The sequence below is a fragment of the Mustela erminea genome, chromosome 7, assembly GCF_009829155.1.
Source record: "Mustela erminea isolate mMusErm1 chromosome 7, mMusErm1.Pri, whole genome shotgun sequence".
In the NCBI taxonomy this organism is placed as follows: Eukaryota; Metazoa; Chordata; class Mammalia; order Carnivora; family Mustelidae; genus Mustela; species Mustela erminea.
The window spans coordinates 68,332,928-68,353,404 of record NC_045620.1 but is presented as its reverse complement, the minus strand read 5'-3'; the positions used below and the strand labels follow the sequence as shown (position 1 = coordinate 68,353,404).

Below are 20,477 nucleotides of genomic sequence, written 5' to 3'. Positions count from 1 at the left end.
AGCTGTTTGCTGTCTGTCTGTCAGAGCCTCCTGTCTCCCCACATCCCTGATCACACCTCCTCTCAGGGGCCCCAGGAGACCTGAGCTCCTTGAATTGGGCCCCAGCAGCAGCTCCCTGGGGAAGTTACTCAGCAAAACAACAGTGACATCCATCTGAGCTGGGAGCCACCAATGTACCTTGCAGGCAGCTTGGCTGAATTGGGGCTGGGCCAGTTTCTAATAGCTGGGCCCACAGAGAAGATGAGCACAGAGGAAACTGGCCCTATGGTGGCAGCGGTTTCCAATCCTGGTCCTGCACTAGATTCTCCTGAGGCAACTTGAGAAAATACTGATGCCCAGTCCACCCCCCACCCACCCCCGCCAGCCAACCTCCTTCCCCAGTGTCCAGCCCCTGTGGAGATTCTGATTTCAGTGGTCCTAGGAGGAGCTCAGGCAGACATTGGAATTTTGAGGGCGGTGCCCAGGTACTCCCAATGGGCAGTCTGTGTCTTGAACCCACACTCTAAACACAGAGCACTCTCGTCATGGTGTGGAAAGCAGGCTCACTTAGAAGTTAGGGAGTCTGACATCTAGTTCCGCATCTGGCAGTCACCTGCTGGCTCAGATCCTCGGTTTTCTCATCTCTGAAGCAGGATAATGATATCATGGACACCCCATCTCTCCCCCCACCCTAGGAGTCTTATGAAAAGTAAATGAGAGGCTGAGAGCAGAAAAGTGTCAGATCTCCACAAATGCCAAGGGTCACCCTGAGAGGAACCAGGCAGCCCTGAAGCTTCTGCAGTGCCAACTGGGGAAGAAGGTTCCATCCAAATGACTGCTTCTGCCGGTGGGGCCATCATAATACTGCAAACTCCACAGCCCGTCCCTGGGTCACCCTTCTCCCTTGGGGTGCCCTCCCTCCAGCTGAGAAGTAGTTTATGGGTCCCTCAAGGATGGCCCTGGTCACCTCAATCCACAGAATCACGCTCTAGCCCCCAGCCCCAGAGGTTTCATAGGACTGTAGTGACAGGCAGCATCTTATTTTCTGTTCTCTTTTGTTTTAATGCTGGTCAAAGCCGTTAAATTGATTTCCTGATGAATCACACCCAGCAGTTTGAAAAACGCCAGCCTGTAGTGGAATGAAAGCGTCCTCTTACCCTGCTTCCAGCTAAGGCCCATTTGCCAGCTGTGGCATCGGAGGGGCCCGACTTCTGGTGCCCCTCAATCTTCTTCTCTCTCTGGGCCCTGGGCCCCAGTTGTGTGATCAGCTCAGGTGGGGCAGTCACCTGCACAAAGGGCTCCTTACCTTCTTTTCAAATGGGAGGTCTATGAGTCCTTTGCCAGTTTAGATCCACTGCCAGCCATGCCAATAGGCAGCTGACCCTCTCCCTTCTATGGTCAGTTCCCCTTCTGTTTTTCTGAAGGAGAAGATAAGAAAAAAGAACTTACATTTACCAAGCCAGGTCCTCAGACAAGAGTTTGCATATTGATCTCACTGTCTCTTACCTACCCTAGGAATTTGGTGCTTTCCCCCATTTTGTCCTGGGTCAGAGGGGTAAGTAACCTGTCCAATTTAGGGCCAGCCACCCCCCTCTTCTTAGGGATGGTCCCCAATTTTTTTTTTTTAAAGATTTCATTTATTTATTTGAGAGAGAGAGAGAGAGCAAGCATATGAACACAAGCAGGGGGAAGGGGCAGAGGGAGAGGGAGAAGCAGACTCCCAGCTGAGCAGAGAGCCTGATGTGGAGCTCGATCCGAGGACCCCAGGATTGTGACCTGAGCCAAAGGCAGGCATGTAACTGACTGAGCTACCCAGGCATCCCGGGAGCTAGAGAGACATGGGTGAGAAAGACAGCATAGCCCTCACCATCCCTGAGCTCCAGGCTTATGAGACGGGGCACCACAATAGGCAGGACAGGTGCCTCAGATCCACGGGAAAGCCTGGACGATGGGGGGACCCGGGGGAGGCAGCCAAGGCCTCCTCAGGGACGGCCCTCAGAGGCAGGCTGTCCAAACTGAGCGTGCTGATGAGGGGCAGGAAATGTTCCAGGCAGGAGCAGTGGCAAGTGAAAAGACCAGAGAGGGGAAGTATAGTGGAGTGCTCTACTGGCTGAAAGAACTGGAGTCTAGGCCGTCCCTCGACAGAAGAATGGATAAAGAAGATGTGGTATATAGATACGGGAATACTATTCAGCCATCAAAAACCTGAACTCTTGCCATTTGCAACAACGCGGATGGAACTAGAGGGTATTATGCTGAGCAAAATAAGTCAATCAGAGAGAGACAATTTTCATATCTCACTCATATGTGGGATTTAAGAAACAAAACAGAGGATCATAGGGGAAGAGAAGGAAAATAAAACAAGATAGAATCAGAGAGGGAGACAAACCATAAGAGACTCTTACTCATAGGAAACAAACTGAGGGTTGCTGGAGGGGAGGGGGCTGCGGGGATGGGGTAACTGGGTGCTGGACATTAAGGAGCGAGGGCACGTGACATCATGAGCACTGGGTGTGATAGAAGACTGATGAGTCATAGACCTCTACCTCTGAAACCAGTAATACACTATATGTTAATTAATTGAATTTAAATCTAAAAAATAAATAAGTAAAGAAAACTGAAGTCTGGCAAAGCAAATTATATCCATGGCCTCTTGCTGCTCTATTTGGAGGGAAATGTTCACAGAAGGGATGTTGATGGAATCACTAAAAGAAAGGCTTAACCAGAGGCCATGAGTGCTGCCTTCTACCCTGTGACTGCTGCTCTCGCTGGCAGCCAGCAGGCCTCTCTCCCTCCCTGGGATCCTTCTCTGTGTCAGCCCTGGGAGGGCCAGGCCTTTGGGCTCTGTCATTCTGGGGCTCAGGAGGAGAGAGGGTAAGGAAGAAATGAAAGAGTCCACGGGGCTGCCTTTAAGAACCATGCTCCACAAACACCTGCCAAGTGCCTAACCCAACATGGACCATTTGTACCCCATCTTTTTCCCTGGACTGCACTGAGCAGGACTGGCCATCTGGACACAGGATGGAAGGAAGCGCGCCTGCGGTGGGCTGGTCAGCTTCCTGCTGAAAGCTGCAGCTTCTGCACACATTCCCAAGGCTGTGGAAACCTCTGTGAGCTCCAGGCCTTTGTCTTTCTGTGTCCCTGCTTCCTCCAGGACCTGTCAAGGACCGCGCTGGATTCTGTCTGGTGCAACACCCACCAGCCACACCCAGCTATTTACATCCAAATGAATTTAAGTTACCAATTAATTACCAATTCAGTTCTTTGGTTGCAGAAACCACATTTTAAGTGTTGAACACTCACATGTGGCATTAGACAGCACCGATAAAACCTATGTCTGTCGCTACAGCAACGCCCATTCCAAAAGCTCTGGGGTCAGAGAGCTCCAACTCCAGGGCAGCCACAGGGGTGAGGGGTGGGAGTCGGTATTTATCAAAACACCCAATGAACATGGGAGTTTATAGACCTTTTCTACCCAACCCCCAACCTCTCTGTTCCTCCCCCATCAGATCGTTCCAGATCAGGTTCTTACAGTCCTTCTCCTCTTAATCAGGTCCCAGTTCTGCTGGCTTTCACTGAGGAGGCACAAACCACAGTAGTCGGTCATACCCACAGTTGGGGTAATACGGCCTGCAGAGGAGGGATTAGGGGTTGTTGATAAGGCCCATCAAAGGACCTTGTGGAGCCTTTGCCTTCATCAGTCTAGGACGCTCTCCTATTCCCTTTGTCTGGGAACAATATCCCTGTCCTGTCCTATTGAAAAACTACCCCATCTCCCTGTGGTCTAGCAAACTTGTCAATCCCAGGATGCCTCCTGTGTTAGTTAGGAATGCATTCAGCTGCAAGTAACAGAAAATCCAATAGAGAGGAGCTTAAAGAAGCAGAAGAAGGGGATTTGATTCAAATAACCAGAGTCTGGTGGCAGATGCTGTCATAAGACAGGAAGGCCAGCACTTCCTCTCTTCCCACTTGCCATGTTTAGCGTGTTGTCTCTGGTTCTCATGCTGGTCACCTCGGTGGCGAGGTGGGAGACCTCGCCGTCTTCCATCTGTGTTACCAGCAGCAGCAGTAGGAAGGGAGCCTTCCTGGGAAGTGGCTTTCCCAGGCCTCCCTGGTGCCATTCTGCTGACATCTCATGGACCAGAGCAGTGTCACACAGTCACCATCCCCTGCAATAGTTCCTCTACAGGAGGATGTAGGGAGTGAGACCGCCTCTGTACAGGACCTGGCACCCTCCCTCTAGGCCAGATCACCCATGGTTCCACATCCTCAAACATGGTTACTGGTCTAAGGGAGGGCACATGGCCAGGCCAGGGGAGGACCTCCTTGGCATTCCAAGGATCAGGGTGATTGAGTGTCCCTCTCCCTTTATAGGTTACGAGCTAAGCCCAGTGCTCCAATCAGGGCCAAGTTAATACAATAGAATCCAGTTCAGCTGGTTTAAGCAGATGCGATTTATGATCGGGGACGAACTCTGACCTGGCCACCAAGGTCACTGACACTGACAGCCCGGCTGAATTTGCGGGGCACTGGTGCCATAGCCCCCGGGGAGAGACCCCTGGACCATAATCCTGAGATGGGCATCTCCAGCACCCAGTAGGCCCCTTCCAGTCCCCCATGCTTAGACAACTCACAGATCAGTCAGCATCACTACAAGACTTGGCTTTCCTGCTCTGGGACACAGAATTTGCAGTCTTTCGATTTTAAAAGATGTTACCCATTTCTCCTCCTTAAACCTCATCTGAATAGCCTTCCCAGACCCTGTCCTGGAATGGTTTCCTGCTTGGCTGTACCGTGTTGTCACTCTTTTTCTGGTCTAATGGCCTGTACTTTGTATTTAACCTGGGCTATCAAATGGCCTGTGTGTCACCAGAAAAGTCGAAAAGACTCTGGGTGATGCTCTCAGGACTGACTCTTGGGAAATACATACCAAGACAGCCAGGTCCCTGAGAGGGTTGCTATCTCTCCTACAATTGGGAAGCAGCCACTTGTGTAAAGGCCACCCTGGTAAAGAAGTCACTCCAGTAAAATCAGACATACCCCCTTGTCAGCAGCCAACAGCAGGGGCACAGGCTCTCTCTTCCATCTGCTTTTCACATCTTGTGCAGGCACATCTAACATGCAGAATCGAAATCTCAGCCAGATCGGTAGCTGCAAGAGAGTCTGGGGAATGTAGTTTTCAGCCTCCTAGTCTCTGCGGTATAGGACAGCCCTCTAAAAAAGAGTGTGGAATGGATGCTGAGTGCCTGTCCACCACATCCTGCCTGCAAGGGCTTTGGGGCAGGGACTATCCTCCCTCCTGGGCCACAGAGAGCCTCAGCCTGCAAGAAGGGAGCAAGAAACCATGCAAAGGGAAGTGGAGGCAGGCCTGCCTTAGCCCAGCGGTGCCCTCTGAGCCTGGCGCCTGCATTTCCTTCCCCAAATCCTCAGCTTTCTTCCCACCAGTATGAGCCAGTAATTTCCCCCTTGGTCTATGAACTGAGTTAGGTCACTCTGCAACAGAAATATGTGAACTAACATTGTCCTTACCCAGGATAACTCCTTCCCTGCTCTTGGAAGGCTGGAATGTCTTTTGTAGCAATAGCAACTTTCATGGGAAAATTCAGTCTTGGAATGCAGATATCCAGGGAGAGAGAGTACAATGGCATATTCTCACTAAAGTGTAAATGACTGTCAGTGGAGTCTCTTCCAAGACCAGATTCTGATGGAGCAGAAGGAGGCGAAAGCCTAGGCTCCCAGCATATGGAGATGGGAACCCTACTAATCAGTTAAAGGTCACAGAAAAGGTCATTCTAGAGCATCATTGATTCACCTTGCTGACTTCGGGCTTCAGAGGACTGAAGATGAATGAAAGCCCTAACACTCCTTCCTTTAAAAGACAAATTCCTGGAGCACCTGGGTGGCTTAGTTGGTTAAGCCCGGTCGAATGGGCTTTACTTTGTATTTAACCTGACTTTTGATTTTGGCTCAGATCATGATCGCAGGGCCGTGAAATGAGCCCTGTGTCAGGCTCCGCACTGGGCATGAAGCCTGCTTGAGATTCTCTGTCTCTCCTTTTCCCTCTGCCCCTTCCCCTCCTCTCTCTCTCTCTTAAAAAAAAAAAAAAAAAAAAAAAAGACAAATTTCCAGCCATCTCCTGTTACATTTCTAACGAATACTGTCTCCAGTGTTGACTTAGTATTTAAGGAACAGGGTCTCTGTTAATCCAGCTTCTGATACTATTAACCAAACACCCCAAGATTCACAAGAGTCTCTCAATCGGTCTCCTTCTCCCATGTTCCAACTTCCCTAGATTCTCTTCCGAGCAACCAGAGCTTGGGGCAAGAGGGCAGGAGGGAGGTTTCTACCAGCTAGAGAGTCTCTTTGTTCCAGAAACTGAGAACATCCGCCCCTCCACAGCCCACTTATCCTCACCTCACCCTCCCCAGTAGGGGATTTCCCTTTCCACTCGTTAAAAATCAAAATAATAAAAGTGGGGGAAAATTATCTTATCCTATCTTATTCATCCTAAACAAGTTATCGGGAATAATGCAAAATCCCTGGGGGCGGACTGAAGCTTTCTGGCCAGGAGACGTCTTAGGGCCCAGCCTTCTCCTGGATGTTGCAGCTCCTCACCCCCTTTCTCTGAAGGTATCAAGCCCCTCGAGGCCTGCAGTCTTCCCGCAGTGAGCACCCCCGTCCTCTGTGGGGCCTGAGCGTGGACTCCAGGCTGGGCTCATGCCCCTCTGCTCCACCACCAATGCCACTGGGAAGCTTTGCTCCTGCTGCAGAAACTCCAGACAGATCTGCCACCAGAGCCCAGAGCCCCCTTCAGGGCAGTGGGAATGCAAGCCAAGCATTGCTGGCTTCCCTCCAGCTCACCCACTGTGCACCAGGGAGACCAGGGAGACTGGGCACACAGAGAAGGAGCTGCCGCTCCCCGCTCCCCACTCCAGAGCCTGTGCTAGCCACCCTTCGCCAGGGTTTAGCCTGCCCTCCTGTGTTACAGATGAGCAGCCTGGGGAGGGAAGGGAAGTGATCTGCTGTCCTGGTTGTATATGGGAAAAGCCTAGAACAGAAGCAGATCTGCCTCTGAGGTGAAATTTCCAGGCATCTCCTCCCTCTTTCACTTAAAGAAAAATAACTAACACTCCCTACCAGCTCCTGGTGCTGAATGCCCGTGAAACCACCTCCTATAAGGCCTTTGAAATAAACACGGGACTCAGGTCCTGGCACGTTTTGTTGAGGTCCTCAAGACCACCCTTAGGTTCGATGAAGGACTCATAGAACTCAGAAGAGCTATGCTACCCACAGTTGTGGCTGATCACAGAGGAAGGGTAGAGATTGAGATCAGCAAAGGAGAAAAGCACAGACTGCCGACTCCCGGAGAAACCAGCTGCAAGCACCCAGTGGTCCTCTCCTGGTAGGATCCTGGGGTAGTGGCCAGAGTGGCAAAAACGGTGGAAGCCACAGACACGCTCCCAGCAGAACCAACCCAGACCCCAGCCCCAAAACCCTCTTTCCTGCAACAGGCACCTGAGGGGCTGACATGTTCTCTTTGGTGTCCATTACAATGGTCCTGCTCAGGCCATCTGTGGTGGCCTTTACGGCCCTGTGGAAGCCTCACTACACCTTGTCCCTTCTCCTCCCTGATGCCACGCAGTGAGATGGCGGCGGGGCGGCGGTGGGGAGGAGGGGAGGACGACACGCTTCTCTCCCGCAGCCACAGCTGACAACCCCTCACTTTGTCACTTTCACACACATCTTGCTTTCCACTTTTTGGGGAGTTAGGATTTCTCTCCCAACCAGCGTTACAGTTTCTAAGAGTGTCTCCAAAAGGGGCCTGGCTGTCTCTTCTTCTTCTAGTTCTCTTGCTCAAGGAGCCAGGGATAACGAGGGTCAAAGGGTACTCATAGGGCACCACACAGACAGCTTCCCAAAAGTGCCTCTCCCCACAGAGCTAAAAGGTCCAGCACAAGTGCCTTCAGCCTCTGCCACCTTATGGGGACTTCCTCCTCTACCTCATCGACTCCCTGGTGGAGGAGAGGGGGCAACCTCTTCACCTATCTTGGGGTTGTGTCCCAGGAACCCAGTCCAAAGGACACAAGGACTCCTGAGGTCTCTGTACAGAGGTGCGCCAATACAGCCTGGGCCTGCCAGAGTGGTCAGGCAGACAAATGAGTCCCCCACAGAGATGCAAATAAAACAGGGTTATAATCACTCCAAAAGACAATATATGTGAAAAAATAATGTCTACCACTGAAGGCCATATGACTAGAAATGAGAATTAGTATTCTCTGACAAACTTTATTCTCCTTCAGATGACTTGAAGTGTAAATAACCAGGAAGAATGAGTAGGCTGCACTGGTACCTCAAGGGGGTAGGGAGAGGGGTTTGTGGGGAGTTCACAAAAGCTGGGTAGCTTTACAGTTTGTCAGAAACTCAGAAGCACCCACCCCCCGCAAAGAGGACAGAGCAATTGTGGCAGCTTGTCGTCGGCGTGGGCCTGCTAACAGAAGCCCTTCCCCCCACCCCACGAGACAGCATCTATGAGGGACAGGCCCACCAGGGCTAGTTGGGATAGACTCTGGAACCAGGATGCTCCCGCACGACAGACGGCCATCATGTGGGCAAGTTACATAAAGGATTTGATCTCCAGAACCAAATCCATAGTCTGGGCTCCCAAACCCTGCTGCCCGCTGACTCCCAGCCCTGTCTCCTTGGATGGTGACATCAGCTTGAGGCCAGGCCCAACAAACGTTGTTCCAGGCAGCCTCCAGCTGGCAGAACTTGGCTTCCGCTCTCCCCTCCTCTGAGGGCTGCCATTCAGGTAACTCTCACTCTTAGCTTTTACCCTCTTCAGTAGGCACTGAGAAGGGTACAGTTGTTTGCGGGGGCGGGGAAGGCAGGCCTGGGTGACATGGGAAGGGAGAAGGCCACCCCTGGTGGCACACAGCACCTTTTTTTTTCCTCCCAAAGATTTTATTTATTTATTTGACAGACAGAGATCACAAGTAGGCAGAGAGGCAGGCAGAGAGAGAGGGGGGGAAGGAGGCTCCCCGCTGAGCAGAGAACCCGATGTGGGGCTCGATCCCAGGACCCTGGGATCCTGACCTGAGCCGAAGACAGAGGCTTTAACCCACTGAGCCACCCAGGTGCCCCACTTTTTTTTTTTTTTTTTAAGATTTGTATTTATTGATTTGAGAGGGAGAGTGGGTGTGCGTGAACAGGAGGGACAGGGCGAGAGAATTTGAAGCTGACTCCATGACAGAGCCCAAAGTAGGACTGGAACCCACGACCACAAAATACTGACCTGAAGTGAAACCAAGAATCGACACTTAGCTGACTGAGCCCCCAGGCTCCCCGTCCCCAGCACACAGCATTTTAGGACAGGTATGCTGAGGGCATGGCCACACCTCTCCTGGCTCCTCTGGAACTAACGAGGGCAGCCAGTCTTCCTGGGCTGATACTTCAGTCACTCAGGCCTTGGGGAGGCCGGATACTCCCTCACTCCCACAGCACACCCTCATTCATGCCCAAACCAGCTCCACCAATCTGCATCCACAGATTTTTGGGGTCAGTGGGTAAATCACTGGGTTTACGACTGGGTAAACCACATCGTAAAAGCCAACTCTCGGTGTCCACCTGGTGCTGGGTTGACTTTTAGAGTGTGGTGGGTTTTCTATTCAGACCAGTCTAGACGAGGGTCCTATTAAGCGAATTCCCTAGTCCTTGGGGTATTAAACACCTTGAAATGAGAAAACAAACCCACCTGACTGCATTGGTGTAGTGATTACCGAAATGGTTATAAAGTGCCAAACATAGTGCATAGCAAGGACATTCAATGAATATCAGCTCCCCTTCTCACCTCCCCTCCTGAATCAGCAAGTTCTACTCTTCTCTTCTCGTGCTAACCTGCCTATCAGGGGCCATCCATCCAACCAGCTGTCCATCCATCATGTGCTTATATTACATCTTTCATTGAGCACCTTCCATGCATACAAACCACTACAAATTGTCCACAGAAGTAGATATAGGGACATACCATCTAGAAGCAAAAATTAAACACTAAGACCAGACACAGATGACTTGGCAGAAAGTAAAGAGTGTCGTAAAGGAGGTAGCGAGAAAGTGCTGGGAGATGGAACATTCCCAGGCCTCTCTTCAAGCTCCAATAGAAGCAATTGCCAGGATTACATACGATTTAATAAAACATTTCTTTCTCTAATGGAGACCACCAGGATAGTGGTTTTTCCCTTCCTTTTATAGAAGAAAGACGCCTCGAATTCTAATTATCCTAACCTGAGCAATGGCTTTGTCCCGCTTTTCATTTTACTCTTTTCAGCTCTTAGTTGGTCCACTGAGGACAATGTTCACAGCCCAGATTCCTTCCAAGACTTTAGTTATTAGACTCTCCATGAGGGATTGTGAAACCAGCAAAATGAGCTAAATGAGAAGATGATGGATATGTTGAAGACAGCTGCCTGGGGCCAGACTGTCCCTGGACAGCGGCACTCAGGTGAGCTGGTGAAAGGAGGCTCAGTGGCCTCAGCACAAACCTCCACCTCTAACACACCTCTACTCAGCACGTGGGTCTGGCCCATACTTCAGTCAACCAAAGGAGGAGTTAGAGAGACAGTATCTTGCTATAAAAGTGTCTGATAAACAGCATGGAGATGCATCTCTCAACATGAAGGAGGAAAATCTGACAAATTTTGTTGCCACCTTGAGAAAGGACTCACCAACATGAGAAAGGAAACACTGAAATCTCTGCAGACCACGCAGACCACGCCTCACCCCCACAGGAGGAATTTAACTGCAAGATTCCTACGAAGATGTCGTGGAGCGAATGCGGCCCCCGATCCTGCCCCCACCATCCCAGTGAGTTTGGGCAAATTCCTCCAGTCCTCTGAGTCTCCGTGTCCTGGTCAGGGCATGGGGAGTGCTCTCTCGGTGAGCACTTCATGGGGGTAGGGATGAGGGGGAGCAGGAGGCATGCGGGGCAGCCGTCCCTCCATTATTCAACTCAGTGACCTCACTCAGGCAAGTGACTTCCCTTTTCCCAGCCTCCATTTTGGTGTCCCCACAGGTGGCAGGTCTGTGTGTGGATTAAATGAGATTGTGTGCAGAACGTATGGTGCAGACTGGGTGCTCCATGGCTTTTGTTCCCTTCTCCTAGACTTCTGCTGTCCATGTTCAGCTCCCCTTGGCCCAGGACAGGGTCTCCCTGAGGCCCCAAGCTACTCCTTGACTAATGAAGGCTTAGTAGTTCTTGGCCTCTAGAAAGAGATTTTCCAAAACGCTTCCTCATTTCACTCTAGCTACAAATTCATGCTCCCATTCAGCGTTCCTTTACAAGCCTTTAGAATCATTTTTCCAGCGCTGGCCTTTGTGAGTTCAGGGATTTTAGCTCTTTGTGCCTCAACACAAAGACATCTTTTTCTTCCAAGAGGCCACTGCTGCTCATACAGGGTCTTTATGGGAATGAGAAGGAGGTGGCCCTTGGAGCAGACAAAGCCTGGCCCAGAGCACACAGAGGACAGACACAGTGGAGCAGGGCTGGCATTCAGCCAACTCGGCGACCAGCTGGCAGCCCTCATGAAAGGCTCAGAGCACAGCACAGCCCTCCTCCTGTCCTCTCCATTTCCCCCTCTTTTCACCCCTTCTCCTCCCCCCGCCCCACCCCACCCAGGGCAGCAGCTGACTCTTTCAGAAGGCTTTGAAGTCGCAGACACTGCTCGCCCTTCCCCTGCTGTATCTCTTCTACTGTTCACCTCCTGCAAGGCAGTACGTGGACATGCTGTACTCAGCCCTTTACCCCTTCTTCAGTCCTTTGGGTCACGATGCTCCCCATTTCCTCTAGGGAAACTGTCCTCCCCAGCGCAGGGGAAGGGGTGAAGCTGGACAGCAGGAGGCAGCCGCAGCAGAGCAGAGCGCAGGAAGTAGCTGGGCTGGGGTGCAACGGGAAGATCCAGTGGCTTGTGGTCAGGAGGACTGGCCTCAGCATTCGAAGCGGGGAGAGTGCTTGGTCCTTCAGCTGCCTGGGCCAGTAGGGAGCATCCGGGGCTGGAAAGGCAGAGATCTGGAACCTCTAGGAAAGGAACCAGAGGCGGTAGGGGCTACATGTGGACGGGAAGCAACTCAGCTTCAGGCCAAGGAGGTTGGGCCTTGTTTTCCTTGGCCGTTGGGCTGCTAGGGCCCAGGCAAGATATACAAGAGAATGTCTTAAAGTTAATCAGAAGCTAAGCCCCCAGAGCTCCCAGGGGGCAGTGTCGGAGCCGGTCTCTGAGCTACCACCTGGGATCTCTCTGGCTCTGGACCTCTCACAGTCCCTCACAGGAGTCACTAAGGGATTAGCTCCAGGGGGCCATGTGCTGCCTCTGTAAGGCTCACCAGTGCTTCCAGCCCCAAGGGTAGAACTGCTCACTAGCCCGAGACTCAGAGGGCTGGCTGCCTTCGAAACCACAAGGCCAGCTAAGGACAAACAGGAGACCACTTTATGTAAGAAGGAACCAAGAGACAGGCATGGATTAATTTCAAGCAGTCTGAAGGATAATATCATTAAGCAAGCCACAAATACCTGAAAAAAGTCAGAAAAAAGCAGAAATGGCTTCAGAAAAACAAAAACAAAACCAAGAAACCCCTATGAGGTGACCCCGGGGCCTCTGTCAGCGAGATTCTGGGAAGGCAGGAATTCGGCCAATGACCGTGTAATTGTCTGGGTAAGTCCCGAACTGGCCATTCTTCCCCTGGAATGTGTCTCCGGTGAGGTGTCCTTGAAGCACGATTCCTTCCCCGAGGGGAGGACGGTATTTACAGAGCTGCCCTTTAGAAATATGACACAACTCCTAGAAAAAAGAAACTGTTCTTTCTTCCAGCTCATTTATTTTCTGGCTCCTCAGTTCTTAACACTAAGGGGGAAAAAAAAAACTGGTGGGAAGTGGGGGAGAGAAAAGGATCCTCTTAATAAGTATTACAGTCTTCGGAAGTCTATAAACAAGGTACAAGAACAATAATTACCATTTAGACCTGGTGCTCAAAACATTACTTCAGGTCCATTATTTCCAACTAAGCTCATCAATCCCAAGAGGAGGGGAGGAGAGAAACAATTTCCGAATACATAAGAATTTATTATCCATTTGTTTTCTTAATGATGCTGTGTGATGAGGCTTTGCCTTGAAATCAGTGTCCGACTGAGCTCTGTGGTCTGAAGAGGTGCCTGAGTGTCGGGAGGTCCACCCACCATCCAGACAGCTCTGCCACCAACCAGCCATGAGACTCAAGGCCCGTCTCCACAGCTCTGCATTTTGGCTTCAACACTCTCCCAGTCTATTCTGTGGAAGGTCATTTTGTTCTAGCCATGCCCACATCCAAGGGCTTCACACCCTTCATGACAGCCCAGAGGGAGAGTTATACATGGGGCACCCTGGAGTGCTCAAAGGGGCCGAAAAATGGGTTCCCTCCGGAGCTTACACTCTCCACACAGGTATGTCCTGCGAACCTATACCATGCCCACTATGCTCAGGACTGTGGGCAAAACTGACAAGATCCTGAATTTGGAGCTTAGTTGGATTCAGTGGAAACAGGATTACAGAACAGACTAGAATCTCAAGAAGTTATTACACAGGAAGGAGAACAGAAACCAAAGGACACTTTGAGAGGAAATAAATATTAAAGAAAAGGAGGGGCAGTTTCGAAGATGGTGCAGGAAGAGGAAATAGCATTATCCCAAAGCATTTACCAATCTCCAATTAAAAATCCCCTGCCATTCCTAAACACACTTTTCAAAACGAGTTTTACTCAAGTGCCCCAATGAGGAAGGGCAAACAGCAAAAGACAGTGTTCCCCACCTCCCTCGGCACAGGCACGTGACTTGATTCTGACCAAGAAGATGCAAGTGGAAGCAATGTGTACCACTTCTCCATTTCCTTAAAGTTAGCAAGAACATCCTCCTAAGCACCTCCTTCCTGCTGTTTGAAGTGTGGGTGCATTGGCTGGAGCCCGGTGGTCGTATTGCGCCATGAGGGACTTGAGAAGAGAGGTCACACACAGTACAGAAACAAGCTCAAAGAATCCAGGGTCCCTGATGTTCATGGAACCACAGTACAGTACTGAGATTTTCTACCTCCAGATTTCTTTTACATGAAAGAAAAAGAGGGTTTTCAGAAACTGTATTATGAGATTCATAATGAAAACGGCAGTCCCCCCTCTCAGTGCTGTCCTGCTCACTGTCCAGAGGGGGCTGCTTTCAGCTCTTAGAATCCTCTGGCATTTGTCTCCATGCTTTTTGTAACATGCTCATACTGCTATTTCTTTATTTTGCAATTAGACATTACCTTAACAGAAAGAATGTCAGATTTCCTCTCTTACACCCTTCCTTATCCCAAATATATGTATTTTTAAAAATTATTTTTCTTAAATTACTTGTTGGTGTTTAAATTATGATTAACTTAATAAAATAAAACAGAGTGGAAATTAGTGCAATGGAAATGGACATATGATAGGAAAAATCAAGGAAACCAAAAACTGATTCTTTCAAAAGTTAAATAAAATTGACATAATGAGCACTGAGTAATGCATAGAATTGCTGAATCACTCTATTGTACACCTGAAACTAACAGGACACTGGAAGTTAAAAACTCAATAAATTAATATGACTAAATGAGCAAGATTCATAGTTGAAACAATTAGTATATATTTTTTAAAAGAAATTTTGATATTCCCAGAATTAATAATCCCACCTACCTTTCTTCCCAATCACTTTTTCTTTGTAGCTATTATTCATTGAACCCCAAACTCCTCCGCTACACGCAGACCCAGGAGGCTAGCTTTCCAGGGATTCCTGTCCTCCACCTGGTTGCTGTCTAAATTTGCTGAATTTGAAGTTTCCTTAAGTCAGAGCGAATTCCGAAGGTCACAGCCTGCTCTAAGTCCTTACCCTCACTCTCCCCAAAACCTGGACTTAAACTCATGGATTGGAAGCGCTGCTTTGATCCAACCACCTAGCCTTTCCTTTGTCAGGTAACCAGAGGTCCTTCCCCATTCTACATCCTTGGGATTCACTGGGTCTTTTTTTCTCCATGTCCCTTTCTAGGGAAGGAACCACCACAAAAGTTTCAGGGAAACGCATTATCAATGAGTATTTCTACACCTCGACATACTTGGGTGCTAAGATCACAGCTGATAATAAAAAATAAAGCAGCCAAGTGTGCTGTTCCTGATGAGAGAATTACCAGCTGGGTCAGAAGCCTGGTACTTGCAGAGGGAGCAAGGAGGGCGGGACCCCATGGGGGTAGCAACTGGGGCATCGGCACAGACTACAACAGAGGCTTGAGCCCCTTTTCAGCAAGTGTACGACATCCATTTTTCATATAATCAGGAACTATTAGACCACCCCAACGGACAAACACTGGTGGCCCTTGGACAAAATTAGAAGCAAAGACATATTCTCTTGGTCAGCAGCATTTCTAAACTTTTGAATGCCTTTAGGTTGGCATTAGCCTTCACCCCACTACCCTCTGTACCCCGTACCTGCCTGGCCCTGGGCGTGTGGCATTGGAGAACTCTAATAATCCAGTCCCTTTAAATTACAGAAGATGGGGGGAAAGCTATCCGAGGAGGGCCAGCTTCAAGTCACGCTGCTAAGCGGCGAAGCAAGGGCGAAGCAACTGCAACAGCCATCCGGATATGCCACTTGGCCGCTCTCACTCAGCCGCGTGTCCTGGCCTGTGCAGGCTGAGTCATCAGTTTGCTCACTAGGAACAGATTAAGAGCAGACTGACTGAGAGTCGCTCGGGCTATTCCCCAGAGGCTGGATCAAACATTCCCAGCTCAAGAAAGGACATCTATAACCTGCAAGTCAAGTGATCAGAACGTCTGAGTGCACCGGCTTCAGTGTCCTGCTAGCAAAGCCGCTGACTTCTTATTTTATTCCCCCATTTTGCAGGCTTCTGGCCAACCCTCTCATTTCATTTCAGCCTAATCTTTTGTCCAGAGTACAGTGCAATCACTTGATTTGATGGCAGCATTTGGTGATGGGTAAGCATCTGAAAGAAAGGAGCTTCTTAGCTGCCCAGTGTCCCCAGGCTAATAAGCCCTAGATGGCGGCCAATGGGCCTTCGTAGATGGAGCCCTCTTGCTGTGTCCCCAGCTGCCACGAGAAGCCTTCCACAGGAGTGGCGGCTTCCACCCCAGAATTAGAAATGCCTCACATCTGCAGCACACCTCCCTCGATTTTCCTTAACTCCTGTTCCTTTGCCTACACCACTCATTTTGACACTAAATAATATTTAGAAAGATTAAATTTATCACCAGTGTGCCTTTCAGATCCCTAACTATATTTTAAGTATCTAAATGGAAAGGGGAAAAAAAAGCACAGATTTTGGAACACGCTCCTGGGGTGCAAATCCTCATTCTGCCACTTCCTGGCTGTGTGACCCGGCCGAGTCCCTGAACCTCTGAGGCCTCGTGTCCTTGTCTGTGGAGCACAGATGGAAGTGCCTACCTCTATGAGCTTTTGGTGGAACCAGCACAGGACCCTGTCGTTTCAGATACCCACCAAGTATTTAATGTTGCCAAATTCTTCACCCAGGTTAAAATACTCAGGATTCATTGTGCAAAGTCATTTTCATGATGTGGCTGGGCCACACAATGTTTAATAATAAAATATCACATTAAAATTGATACTAAATAGGAAGTCCTGATCATTATGTGAAGAAAAGATGGAGAAAATAAAAATACATCTTGCTGGATGGACAATGCATACTGAAATTTCAGATTGGTGGCTGAACTGAAAATAGACACACTGTCCTAGATTTAACTACGCTTAATTTGGCTTTAAGCTATTTCCATTCAAGATTATTTGTAAAATTAAACTGACTGCTAGTTATAAGTGTCACCAAGATTCTAGGAAATAAACACAATAGTAATAGTGTGACGATATAGGTTGACTGCCATGGTTAAACGTACTGGTTGGTTCTGAACACCAAGGGATTCATAGCTATTGTTCTTTTGTTAGAGCTAATGAATTGTCCACTGACAGAATTTTCCTTTCCTCCTCAATTTAACTGTTTAAGGGAGTTTATAATTTCTTTTTACCTCTTTGAAGTGAATCGAAGGCAACAGCAGTGTGGTCTTCTGTTCACCAAGTCTAGAAATAAGATCAGGATGGTCCAGTGACAGCAGCCCAACATCCCATATTGTTCGAGCCATTGCTGAACTTCCCACAGAGCTGGATGAAAGATGTGTGTGGGCACTTCTGTTGGACAAACCACAAGCCAAAGCAAAAATATGCTAACATACATTGAATTTGGACCATGTTCTGAATGTTGTCTGACACCATGAAACATTGCTTCCAGGGAAGTGGGGAAGCTGCTGTGTCAAAGGCAAGGCGAGGTCTCCCCATTTCCCTCTGCAGAGGGAGGAAGGCATTGCTACAAGTGACGAGACGCTTTCTACGAGGGACTACTTTCTCTGTGACAGTGAGCACGGCCGCACAGTGTCCACAGACAGCTGAAGGACACATGGATAAATCCGATGCAGAATTAAGAGAAAGCTGCAGCTCTATCAAGGGAAGTAGAGTGGGGAGAATATCAGGCAGAAAACTATTACTTTAATTTAGGCTCCACTTCCAGTTTTAGCCTCAAACTGTGTGCATCACTCTGGGCATTTTCACATTGGCCACACCCAATACCTTCCCCACTCCCCACAAAAAGACACTGCACCTGGGAAGGCAGTGTTAGATTTCCTTACAAAATCCCTTTTACTCATTTGTTCCTCTTCAGAAGCTGATTAACAGTGTTTAATTTATTTCAGACCAGGAACCAGTTTTTCTTCTGATGTTCGGCGTACCATTCTGATCAACAGAATGTAACTAACAAGCTTAAAGAGCCACTCAATACTGAATCAGCAGCTCATACCATATGCTGTGGGTAAAAACATACTTCCCAAAAAAGCTAAATGCAGAAAGACCAAGGATAGAAGATGCATTTAATACTTAAGAAGTCTAACAGGATGTGCTTAGTATGTGGAACACTGAGATTTTAAGGGGAAAAAGTTATTCTTTAAATATATCTATCCTAAAACATCTTTCTTCTGTTCTGTTACAATTTTTATCTCAAAACAGTATTTTAAGGGAAGAAATAAAATTAATTACAAAAACAACTGCATCTTGGATGAATCCTTAGTGCTAACTTTAAAAAAAATGCAAAAACCATGTATTTTCTCAGAAATGTGGTTATGTGGCCCACAGACTTCATGGTAACAGTATGGTTAAGTTCTAAATCTTGGAAAATAACTATTTGACTTTACTCTGGTAATATCCAAGTTCATGTTTAAGGGAAGAAAACCCAAATCACATTACAATTAAAATTTTTAAATGCAACGGTCTTGTACTTTATATCCACCATTCCAAAAGGAAGGAGACTCACTGAAGGCCTGGCTGCTTCATTAGCATATTCATGTAATAAGCCTAGCTTAGGTCTGAAATATCTTGAAGGGCTCCATTATGTGTTTTTCATTTTCAAAAACATCTTACAACTAAACACTAAATCTGAGAGAAATGAAAGCCGCCTGATTCATCAGAGCTTGATAGATTACGTTTTCTTAGCATCAACACCCCCTCCCCGTTTCTTGTAGGGCTAACAACTAAAACTGTGGGCTGATTTCCGTTTTATGCAGGCTTTTGTGTAGCAATCTAAAAACACTCTTTCTCGGCTAAGTAGGGGATGAAATATTTCACTGGAATTTTAAAATTGCTTTTTGAATGATATGACAGTCTTCCACTTGGAAGTGACTAAACGATTTTGTCACCAATAAAAATTTCCACATTTAACTTTTTTCTAAGTTTACATTCTTCCCAAGCTTTTGGTATCCAGAAAAGAAATGATACAGAACTCAGCCTAAACTGTTGATGATGAAAAAGAGCACAGTAAATTAAAATAAGCATTTTTATTAAAGGGCCCATTGGGTCTTAAATTTTCATTTGCTCTCCTAACAAACATAATGGCAGTTTAACAGTAACTATAAAATAGCACCTGCACAACTACCACCCCGGTTGGAAGACAGAATGCTGTAGCACTCTGGAAGCCTCCTAGGGGCCGCCTCCCCTCAGCACCCCAGTCTCCAGAGACAACCTCTCTGCTGACTTCCATATTCCATGTTCTTTAGTCTCATCCCCTATGAATGCACCACCAAACAGTATTTACCTACTATTCAACTACGAATGAGTGGGGAGAAAACTATTATTCCTCTCTCATTCTTTTTGCTTATTGTTCTTAAGATTCCATCCAGGATGTTTTGCACAGCCGTAGTTCATTTCCATAGCTGGGTTGTTTCCAGCTAGGGTCTATCACAAATATTCTTGCATGCTCATCATAGTACAACACATCCAAGCATTTCTAGAGCACGGACTTAGGAGAAACTGCTTGGTCCTATGCGTGTTTTCACCATACTAGATATTCCCACCAGCAGTGTTGTCATGTCACATCCTCACCAACAGTTGGCACTGTCGCACTTTAAATGACTATCCGTCTGGAGGGGAGGGTGGGGTGACCCGGCCTAGTTTTCATTTTCATTTTTCTAAATGGTGATCAAAGACCTTTTCATGCGTATGGACCCTTTAGATTTCTCTTGGGTAAAGTCCCTACCTTTTTTTGAACCAAGTTTTATGGAGATATAATTCATACAATGCACCCACTTCAAGTGTACAACTCAATGGCTTCTGGTATACTCAGGGTGCAACCATCACCAGTTTTAGAACATATTCATTTCAAAAAGAAAGTTCAGCTATCATATCACCACCCTAGTTACCCATTTTCTGCACATCAGCCATGTGCAACTGCTAAACTACTCTTTTTATATTCCGGACTCTCATATTAACGGAATCATATAATACATAAACTCTTATACCTGGCTTTATCACCATGTCCATCCATGCTCATCCAAGTTGTAGCATGTAGTAGTCTTTCATTCCTTTTGTGGCAAAATAATATTCAACTGTATAGGTATCCCGCATTTTGTATGTTCCTTAATTCATCCACTGACCTTGGGGTGCTTCCACTTTTTGGTTATTATGAAGAATCCTGCTATGAATTTTTGTGTGCAAGTTTTTATGTGGATAAGTCTCTCTTGAATATATACCTAAGGGATGGAAATGCTGAGTCATATGGTAACTCTGAGAAAATGCCAGGCTATTTTCTGAAGTGACTATACCAACTACATTTCTCAGTGTATGAGAATTTCAATTCCTCCACATCCAGTAACTTGTTAACCAACTTTTGATTTTAGGTGCTCTAATGGGTGTGAAGTGGTAGCTCACTGTGGTTGTCATTTGCATCTCCCTGATGGTATCCCATATCCTTTCATGTGCTTACTGGCCCTGTGTACATCTTCCTTGGAAAAGGATCTCTTCCGATCCTCTGACTTTTAAATGAATTGTCTTTTTGTTACTGAAATGTATTTACTAAGACTCTTAAAGACCACTTTCTTTGTAACTGCATAGTAGTTCTTTATATATCCTG

At 47.8% G+C, this 20,477-nt stretch overlaps 1 long non-coding RNA gene across 1 annotated transcript; it reads right to left on the bottom strand.

Moving 5' to 3' along the window:
* Positions 1 to 17: 17 nt before the first annotated feature.
* On the bottom strand, positions 18 to 20,238 carry LOC116595544. The gene is made up of 3 exons (XR_004287731.1): positions 19,867 to 20,238; positions 17,056 to 17,215; positions 18 to 1,397 (listed from the first exon to the last, which is right to left on the bottom strand). It is a non-coding gene; the product is annotated as an uncharacterized LOC116595544 (long non-coding RNA).
* Positions 20,239 to 20,477: the final 239 nt, after the last annotated feature.